Genomic DNA, 10,238 nt, shown 5'->3' with positions numbered 1-10,238 from the left:
TCTGACCTAAACCCTATCGAGAACTTGTGGGCACTTCTTAAACGCTAGATTTACGTGGGAGAAAAACAATACACCTCTCTGAAGAGTGTCTGGGAGGCTGTAGTCACTGCTCCACAAAAAGCTGATCGTCAACAGATCAAGAAACTGACAGACTCCATGAATGGAAAGGCTTATGACTGTTATTGGAAAGAAGGGTGGCTATATTGGTCATTGATTGATTGATTTATTTTTTTTGAAATGTCAGAGATGTTTATTTGTAAATTTTGAGGTGTTTGTTTATTATTCTCACTATAACAGATGAAAATATCCTTTAGTTGCATAATAAATCTGCACACTAATAGTTACTAATAATTTTGCGCACATATGTATTCCCCTGATGATGTTCACACTCACATTTCCGTTGTGAAATATTCAGGTTTCAGGTTTATTAACATTTTGGATTGACTGATAGCACTGTGTTTGTTCCATATTAAAATTAATCCTCAAAACTACAACTTGCCTAATAATTCTGCACTCCCTGTAGAGAGGCATAACGGTTCATGCCTCAGAATCTTGGGTTTGAACCCCGTCTCATGCCATGTCAGCATGGGTTTTTTCTCTGATACTCTTCTTTCCTCTCACATCTCAAAGACAAACATCTTAGGTAAGATGGAAATTCTAATTTGGCTTGGTGTGAATGAGTCTGCATGTATGTGAATGGTCCTTATGATGGATGGGCACCCATCCAGGACCATTTCCTCTTTCTGTCCAGTGCTGATAGGATAAGAAGATTAGAAAATGAATAGTTAGATGGACAATTTCCTTGCTGTATTTAAGGCACATGGTTAGAAATGATAAGTTTGCCTTAGCCTGTTTTTCTGTTGGATTAGTAATAAATAATATTGAAAACATGTTTGATGTATATTTGAAGATTTCATACATTTTATACATAGTTTTCACACTGTACCACAATTGAAAAAATCTAAAAAGCACCCAGACTGTAAAAGGAATTCAATTGGATATCTTCCAATAAAGTAAATTTACAATTTTAATATTAAGGCAATGGCGGCACGTTGGCGCAGTGGTAGTGCTGCTGCATCACAGTAAGAAGACCTGGGTTTGCTTCCTGGGTCCTCCCTGCATGGAGTTTGCATGTTCTCTCCATGTCTGTGGGGGTTTCCTCCGGGTGCTCTGGTTTCCTCTCACAGTCCAAAGACATGCAGGTTAGGTGCACTGGCGACCCTAAATTGTCCCTAATGTGTGCCTGGTGTGTGAGGGTGTGTGTGTGCCCTGCGGTGGGCTGACACCCTGCCCGGGGTTTGTTTCCTGCCTTGCGCCCTGTGTTGGCTGGGATTGGCTCCAGCAGACCCCCATGACCCTGTAGTTAGGATATAGCCAGTTGGATAATGGATGGATATTAAGACATGTTAATAGATAAACAAAATGGGTCATCTTTTCAAGTCAGCCTTTCCTAATGCATCTGTTCATAAAGTTACTGAACCCTCATAATATTTTGATAGGTATTCAGGGGGGCCGGTGTTGGGGGCTACCCCTCCAGCATTTTTTTCCATAAAGAAAGTATTCCTGAACAGAACACCAGTTCATTAGGTGGCCACATTCACCAAAACACCCACACTTGCCCATAATGGGTGACCTTAAAGAAGCCATTTATAAAACTTGTATTTGTTTTGAGATAATGTGAGGAGAATGCACTACCAGGAGAAAAGCTGAGGCATAGCCAGACTAAGAAGCAAGCTGCATAGAAGACATGAATGGACCAGAATTTGAACTCACTTTTACGAAGCATTGAGACAGGAGCATTAAGTACTGCACCACTCCAATGTCTTTTTGAACAATTTATTTTTCATTTTTTGTTATGCCTAAATACTGTAACTGCTTCATACCTGTAACATTATATCAGTTAAAGTTTTGAAATTTCATAGATGTGTCTTTTTATAAGAATGATTTTTTTTTAATCTTATTGCATACTGATCCTTCTTCTTACCAGGAATATGTCATGAACTACTGGAAGAGCAATGGTGCCCCAGCTGAGAAACTGTTGGTTGGCTTCCCCAACTATGGACAAACCTTCGTCTTGGCCAGTCCCTCCAAGAATGGCATAGGAGCTCCCACTACTGGACCAGGACCTGCTGGCCCCTACACCAGTCACTCCGGCATCTGGGCCTACTATGAGGTGGGTCCCTTAGCCCTGTCATTCACTTGAATGCTGTATGGTGCACTAAAAAACTTAAGCCAATGACTGAATGAAATAGATGGCATAAAGAATATCTGTTACATTTTCCAGACAGATGGGAAAAATTAAAGAATATGATTATATGAGCAATAGCTATATATTATAATAGAATATATTATATCTCCAATGTGCAAGCACTAAGTGTTCAACTGAGGTCACCAGCTGATGAAGCCAACAGGATCCCATTATTTGCAAAAAGCAGAGATGTGATCTTGAGGTTATCAAACTGGACTGGGTATTTTCGCTAATATTAAAATGTGCGTAATCCTAGAGTATCCAAAAAGTACCCTACACTAGGCATTCCAATTTCTGGTTCTACTATGAAGTGGATCTCTTAGCTCTGACTAACAGACATGTCTGAATGATCTTCAGATATATGATGTCACAGTCAGTTGATTTATCTATGGTGAAATGTTCGGGGTGGGGGGGGGGGGCTTTCAAAGAGCAATCAAATAATTGGGCTTCCATGACAGTTCATACTAAGTCAAGTCAAACCCAACCCAGAACATTCCTTGTGTGATTGTTGTTGTTGATAGGCCTATTTACAGGTAGTTCAGTATGTGTAATTCTGGAATATCACCAAGCTATAATGACACATTTCAGATTTAACAACAAATAAGGATGACGGGAGTGTTGTGTCAAACATTAGGAATCTTGATTCAGAAGAGAAACAGCAAAGCTAAGAATTGACTTTGATTCCTTTAAAGGTTTTGATATGGCAACCATGACTAGCTCTGCAAGCACTAACATTACAAAACACTTGCTGGGCTTTTAAGATGACAACACTTTTAATCTTTACAAAGAGATTCTGAGCTTTCAGTATGGTTTTGATTTATAAAATCTGTATGGATTTCAGGATCGTTATGTGGGAAACACATTAAATGGATCTACTCTTCTGACCAAGACAGGTGTGAATGTCATTGTAAACCTTGTAATCCTTGTCTGCTACCACCGTGACACTTGTTTTATTGAAGAAAAGTGAAGATTAAAAAACAATTATAGACTGTAATTTAAATTATCTTGAATATACAGAAATATTAGGAATTTATATTCCAGCTATCTTTCTCATCACATGCTGATACAGCTGATGACTGATGACACCATTTCTTCTTTCTTTGTAATCCGGCACACCAATGCTCACATACAGCATGAAAAATCAACTCCTGGTCGGCCTATTCCTGTTTTCACTGGTGTGTAGCAGTGGTTTGCCTGTCTGGAGGCTCCACCCCCAGCCGCCTCTTCTGCCATTCTCTGTTGCTAGGATATGCTAATTAAGCAGTAGTCACTAATCGGTGGAGCAGAAGACGACAAAGGAGAGTTCAAAGAGTGGTGCTGTTCTAGCACTTTGTATCTTGAGCTTCGCAACATCCACTATTCTGAGCACATGTAGTGTTTCTAGGATTCCAGTTTTTCAAATTTTTTTTGTAATGGTCTCATTTTGGAAATTCTTTTAATGAATATTTTTCTGTTGATGTGTTGACATATAATGTCTGTCTGTCTATCCTCATGAAGCAACTCGATTCCCAGTAGGCCAATTTTGTTGAAATTTGGCCCACTTATTCTGCACGGAAATTTGTCTCCACGTTATACAGTAATCCCTCCTCGATCGCGGGGGTTGCGTTCCAGACACCCCCGCGATAGGTGAAAGTCCGCGAAGTAGAAACCATATATTTGTATATATTTTTATATATTTTAAGCCCTTAAACTCTCCCACACTGTTAACATTATTAGAGCCCTCTAGACATGAAATAACACCCTTTAGTCAAAAGTTTAATCTGTGCTCCATGACAAGACAAGAGATGACAGTTCTTTCTCACAATTAAAAGAATGCAAACATATCTTCTCTTCAAAGGAGCGCCGTCAGGAGCAGAGAATGTCAGAGAGAGAGCGCTCGCTAAGAAAAGCAAACAATCAAAAAATCAATACGTGCTTTTAAGTATGCCGATGCACCGCGATAAAGCAGCATTTTGTAGAGGAGCGTCCGTATCCTCTAGGCAAACAGACTCTGTACAAACAGCCCCTCTGCTCACACCCCCTCCGTCAGGTGCAGAGAATGTCAGAGAGGGTGAGAGACCGAGAAAAGCAAACAATGAAGTACCGCGCGGGAAGCATATCGTATATCATTGAGGAGTTTTAGTTAATATGTAATACATGCTCTGATTGGGTAGCTTCTAAACCATCCGCCAATAGCGTCCCTTGTATGAAATTAACTGGTCAAACACACTGAGGAAGCATGTACTTTAAATTAAATGACCCATTGTCCACAGAAATCCGAGAACCAGCGAAAAATCCGTGATATATATTTAGATATGCTTACTGTACATTTTAAATCCGCGATGGAGTGAAGCAGCGAAAGTCGAAGCGCGATATAGCGAGGGATTACTGTATTTGTTGAGCTATCTGGAGTACAGCATGCTGTACCTATTCCTGAAATTTTAAAATCTCCCATTGAAAAGCACCTGCAAACTTGTCATTCTTATAATAGACGTACATTCTGTGAATTTACTGTTTCAGTTTTTTTATACTTCTTTCTTTTACTTTTTCTACAGCTGCTCCTGTGTCTGTGTTTACGAATATACAGGAATGTTACGCCATATGCACATTTTCTTACTTGATTTTCCTTCCCTCCGTAGTTCAGCAATAATTTTAATGGACAAAATGGTTAAGTTGGGCAGCACAGTGCCGCTGTGGGTAGCGCTGCTGCCTCGCATTTAGGAGACCCAGGTTCACTTTCCTGGTCCTCCCTGTGTGGAGTATGCATGTTCTCCCCGTGTCTGCGTGGATTTCCTTCGGGTACTCCGGTTTCCACCCACAGTCCAAAGACATGAGGGTTAGGTGCATTGGCGATCCTAAATTTGTCCCTAGTGTGTGCCTGGAGTGTGGTTGTGTGAGTGCTCTGCAGTGGGCTGGCACCCTGCTCAGGATTGGTTCCCTGCCTTGCGCCCTGTGTTGGCTGGGATTGGCTCCTGCAGACCCCCGTGACCCTGTAGTTAGGATATATAGGGTTGGATAATGGATGGAAAATGGTTAAGTCCCCTCTATGTTAATTAGTTAGGAAATGCTTAAACAAATTTGAATCTTTATATGTACTCATTCTGTAATTAGTCATTCGTAAAGTTGGAATTGCATTTTACTTGTGAACCTTTTGTTTTGTGTTCTGCACCTGCACTCAGTGAAGAGTGGTATACAAAAATAAAACAAATTGAAATGAATGCTTCTTCTTATATCTTCCTCTTTTTTTATTTCTTCAGATCTGCACCTTCCTCAGTCAGGGAGCGACTCAGGTTTGGAATTCTGCTCAGAACGTCCCGTATGCATACAATGGCAACCTGTGGGTCGGCTATGACAACGAGAAGAGCTTCGAGATCAAGGTGGGCATTAGCACAACCTAAAGTGTACCTGTGTTGAACTCGAAGGAGAGTTTCACTTCAAATGTGACCACTGGACACTGAGAGAAGTAGCAAATGTAACTGATCAAACACTAGTAGGGCCCTAGTAGGATTACATCCGGCACATTCCAGAGATTGCAGAGAATGTTTGTGCTAAAAGTCTTATCCTTTATGGCGCTGCATCATCATACGTTAGCCTTAAATTTGTACTTGTTATGTTTCTTATTTTTTTCTCTTTCTCTTTCTCCTTCAGTACAGTCAATCTACCAATTTTAAAGCCAGACACTTTTATTTACCCTTATTCCGAAACAGGGTCTGATTTTTCAGCTCTCAACACACTCACTATTCTTCTTTCTGCTTCCCTCTACAGGCTAACTGGCTTATGCAGAACAACTTTGGAGGTGCTATGGTCTGGACTCTTGATCTTGATGATTTCTCTGGCACATTCTGTAACCAGGGCAGGTACCCTCTGATCAACACCCTGAAGAGAACCTTGGGAGTAAACACCTCTGGTATGTTCATGCAGTGCTCTCCATTGTACTGTATATGTGAGGTGTGCTGCTAGTTAGCAAGTGTATCTAATGCTTACTTTTGTGTTGTTTACCCTTTTCAGGCTGCACCGCCCCCGCCAACACTCTGCCCCCAATCACCCAGACTCCCAACCCTCCAGCTGATGGCAGATGGTAGCGGAGGCAGCAGCAGTGGCAGTGGAGGAAGCAGCAGTGGAGGCAGTGGATTTTGTGCAGGCAAATCTAATGGCTTCTACCCTGATGCCTCCAACGAGAACCGTTTCTGGCACTGAATGGTGTCACCTACAGCGAGAACTGTGCTGCTGGCCTGGTCTACGATGCCAACTGATCATGCTGCAACTGGCCTTGAGCACAAATCAGATAGCCAGTGTTCCTGAATGGTGTGCATCATGACCTGCATGTCATAAGAGCTTGATATGTTCAAATAAATGGAAAGAATACTAAGCAACCATTACTTGTCAGTGTTTTCTGTTGGGTACAAACTTAAGCTTTTCACCTGGGGTCTCATATTTCTCATACTTTAATACATCCTTCATAATTTAATATTGGTTGTCACCACTTAAGTATGGGCATATTGTACATACAGTATTTTCACTGTTTGGAACAATCAAATGTATATTTTGAGTTTCAAGTCATATAAGGAAGTAACATTCTAAATAAAAGGAATATTAGCCTTATTAGTAACAGTAATATGATATTTATCCATTGTCACACATGTGCGCATGGGAGGCAGCTGAAGGGCATGAGTAAGGGCAGTTCCGAGACATACCGAGATGTGGCAGAGTGCACTGACTCTTTTTCTCCCTTGCCTGCAGACCATTCACAGGAAATCCCTCCTGGTCCTCTTGACGTCACTTCTGGGACCGAGCCTATGGAAGTAGACCTTGCCGGCTCCGGCCCCTGTGATGTCACATCCGGGCTCGAACCAATGGATGAAGACCATCATCAGCCCGACCCATTTGACTTCACTTTCTGTCTTCCCCTTTAAAAGCCCTTACCTTTTCCCTATTCCCTCAGTTCTGTATTGGACTCGGGTTTTGTGCACAGCAGTGCTATCATTTAAAGACAATCTGCAGCCAGGAAATCAAATTATACGGATGGCTGTCCCAAAGCTTGCTATGTCTCATTATGTCTTTTGTGACACCATATAATATCAAAATGCTAGGATAGCTTCCTTCACACTAGCAGCTTGCTGATCGGCACAAGCAGACACAGCATCTGCTTCTTAAACATTGACATCTCTTCATAATGTCCTCCAGGTCTTGAGCACAGCAATGCATCAAGCACTGAAGATTCTGGAGTACCCAGTTGGATTTCCAACAAATGAAAGAATGTTTTTCTTTACACAGAATCTCATAGACACATGAAATAAATTACCAAGTAGTGTGGTGGAAAGTGGTACGTTAGAGACTTTCAAATCTCGATCTTAAATAGTTTTGGAGAAGCTAGGTGTAAAGGACGGATGAGCTTGTTGGGTGTCATGATTTTTCTAATGTTCTAATGTGATGCATCAGTTATTGATGCTACCTCTTATTTCCAAAGAATTGAGCTTGAATCCTGGTTTGGTCACTCTTTGTGTAGTCTGTGGATAATCTGCTTCTCTTTACTATGTTTCTCTATGAAATCCTTCCTTTGAGACATAAAACCGAGGTATTGACTCTCTGTGGTCACCAGCAATCGCTGCATTCTTAAAAAATTGTATGTTGTCCCGACGGAGATACCTTAGAAATCTGAAGGCCCGGCTGTTGGATAAACCGTCCTTGCCATCTGGAACCGGCGAAACATCAACCCCGCGTTGTGCCGACCACACCCCTGCGTCTCGTAGGATCGACGCAGCTGATGACCTCGGTGGATTTCAGCTATGCAGGCGGGGTTTCAAGGCCAGAGCACCTCCATCGGCACAGGCGAGCATCCTATCTCAGAACCGGTTTGACCCTCTCCGTGTCCCCATTTCGCCTTCAGCCCCTGGTGATGTAATAGTGGTAGGTGATTCTATCGTTAGAAACCTTAATGTCGCATGCCCTAATGCAAAATCGTTTGTTTCTTGTTTTTCCGGTGCTCGTGTCCGAGATGTAATGAAACGTGCGCCAGCAGTCTATGAGAAACACAAGGAAAGGGCAGTTGGAGCAATTGTCTTGCATGCCGGCGTAAACGATATAAGGCACCAACAATCAGAAATCCTGAAGGCTGACTTCGCAGCTTTGATTAAAGACATGAAGGAGAGGACCCCATCGGCAAAGATCTTCGTTTCGGGTCCACTACCTCTCGTCAGACGATCCAACGAGTACTACAGTCGTCTGCTAGGATTGAACAACTGGCTACAGGGTTTCTGCAAGAAGAAGGATGTCGGTTTCATCAACAATTGGAATCTCCTTTTGGAAAGGCCGCGTCTCTTCAAGCGTGATGGCCTGCATCCAAACAGTTTTGGCGCCCGGGTCCTCTCTGAAAACATATCGAAGGTAATTCGTTTTTCTTGACTATCTATCTCTGCTCTTAACCCCTTCTGAAATGATACTGTTGTGCCAGGACATGATAAGTGTTTAATAGAATCTTTCGTTAAAGTGCACAACAGTTTTGTTAATGTCAGTTTTGGTAAGTTCAAGTCCTTTGAGTATCTCGCCGTTGTTGTTCATGGAGATTCTCAAGTTCTAGTATTATCCGTGTATAGACCTCCTAAATCCTAAATATAACGCGTCTTTTTTGAGGAATTCTCTGACTTAATGTCAATTTTAATTACTAACTATGACACACTCCTAATAGTTGGCGACTTTAATTTTCATATAGATAATCAGTGTGATCTAAAAGTAAAAGAATTTATGAACCTCCTGGATTCTTTTGATTTGAGACAACTCATAAATCAGCCTACACATAAAGCAGGTCATACGTTAGACTTCGTGATTACTAAAGGACTGAAAGTTGATATAAAACAGATCATTGATATTGGTATTTCAGACCATTTTCTTCTACTTTTTAATATAGAAATAATGATAAAAAACACTCATGAGAAGCATATTGTTAAAAAACGCTTCTTTGACTTGGTAGCAGCTTTAAAACTTACAAACATTCTAAGCAATCAGTCCGTTTATAGTGCCAGCTATAATAGCGAGGATAATGTAAATAGTAAGGTGGAAAGATTTAATACTAAAGTGAGAGCTGCTGTTGACATAGTTGCACCTGAAAAGACAGTGAAAAAATCTTCTAGCATTGTTATACCATGGAAGACCCAAAGAGTGTCTGATTTAAAGAGAACATGCCGTAGAGCTGAGCGTCAATGGAGGAAGACTAAACTTACTATCCACCATGAAATATTAAAAGTCAAAATAACAGAATACAATAACACTGTCCGTCTTGAGAGCGCTGCTATTTCTCTAAGATTATAAATAACAATGCTAGTAATCCCAGAGTCTTATTTTCTACAATTGATCGCCTACTAAACCCAGGTAGCTCAAAGGAATGCCTCCTAAGTGCTTCCAGTGAAACCTGTGAGGCTGTCGCTGTATTTTTCAATCAAAAAATTAATGATATTAGAAATAACATAGTATATCCCTCCAACACTAAGGATCCTCCTAAACCCCAGCATCCTGTTATAAACAAATTAAACTCTTTCACTAGGATAGATTTACCTGATTTAAAAAAATAATATCTCAATTAAAACCTCCACCTGCGTCCTTGACCCGATACCAACAAGGTTTTTCAAAGAAGTATCAGGCGTGCTAATTGATAATGTTCTGACATAGTAAATTCGTCACTAGATACTGGGGTCTTCCCAGACTGTCTTAAGACTGCTGTAGTTAAACCCCTACTTAAGAAACATAATCTTGACCCTCGCTCTTGAAAATTTTAGACCCATCTCTAACCTGCCTTTCTTAAGTAAAGTTCTGGAGAAGGCAGTCATTATGCAGTTAAATGACCACCTCAATAAACATGCTATTCTTGATAAATTTCAGTCGGGTTTTAGAACAAATCACAGCACAGAAACTGCACTCGTTAAAGTAGTAAATGACTTGCGGGTAAATGCAGACAGAGGCCATTTATCTGTTCTCATCCTCTTAGATCTGAGTGCTGCATTTGACACCATTGATCACA

The 10,238-nt window shown here is 41.1% G+C and overlaps 1 pseudogene; it reads left to right on the top strand.

Moving 5' to 3' along the window:
* LOC120526667 overlaps nucleotides 1–6,595 on the top strand; it is a 7,471-nt pseudogene extending 876 nt beyond the window's left edge.
* The last annotated feature ends 3,643 nt before the right edge of the window (nucleotides 6,596–10,238 follow it).

Source organism: Polypterus senegalus, chromosome 3 (genome assembly GCF_016835505.1).
Source record: "Polypterus senegalus isolate Bchr_013 chromosome 3, ASM1683550v1, whole genome shotgun sequence".
NCBI classification, from domain to species: Eukaryota; Metazoa; Chordata; class Cladistia; order Polypteriformes; family Polypteridae; genus Polypterus; species Polypterus senegalus.
This window is presented reverse-complemented; position numbering and strand designations above follow the sequence as displayed.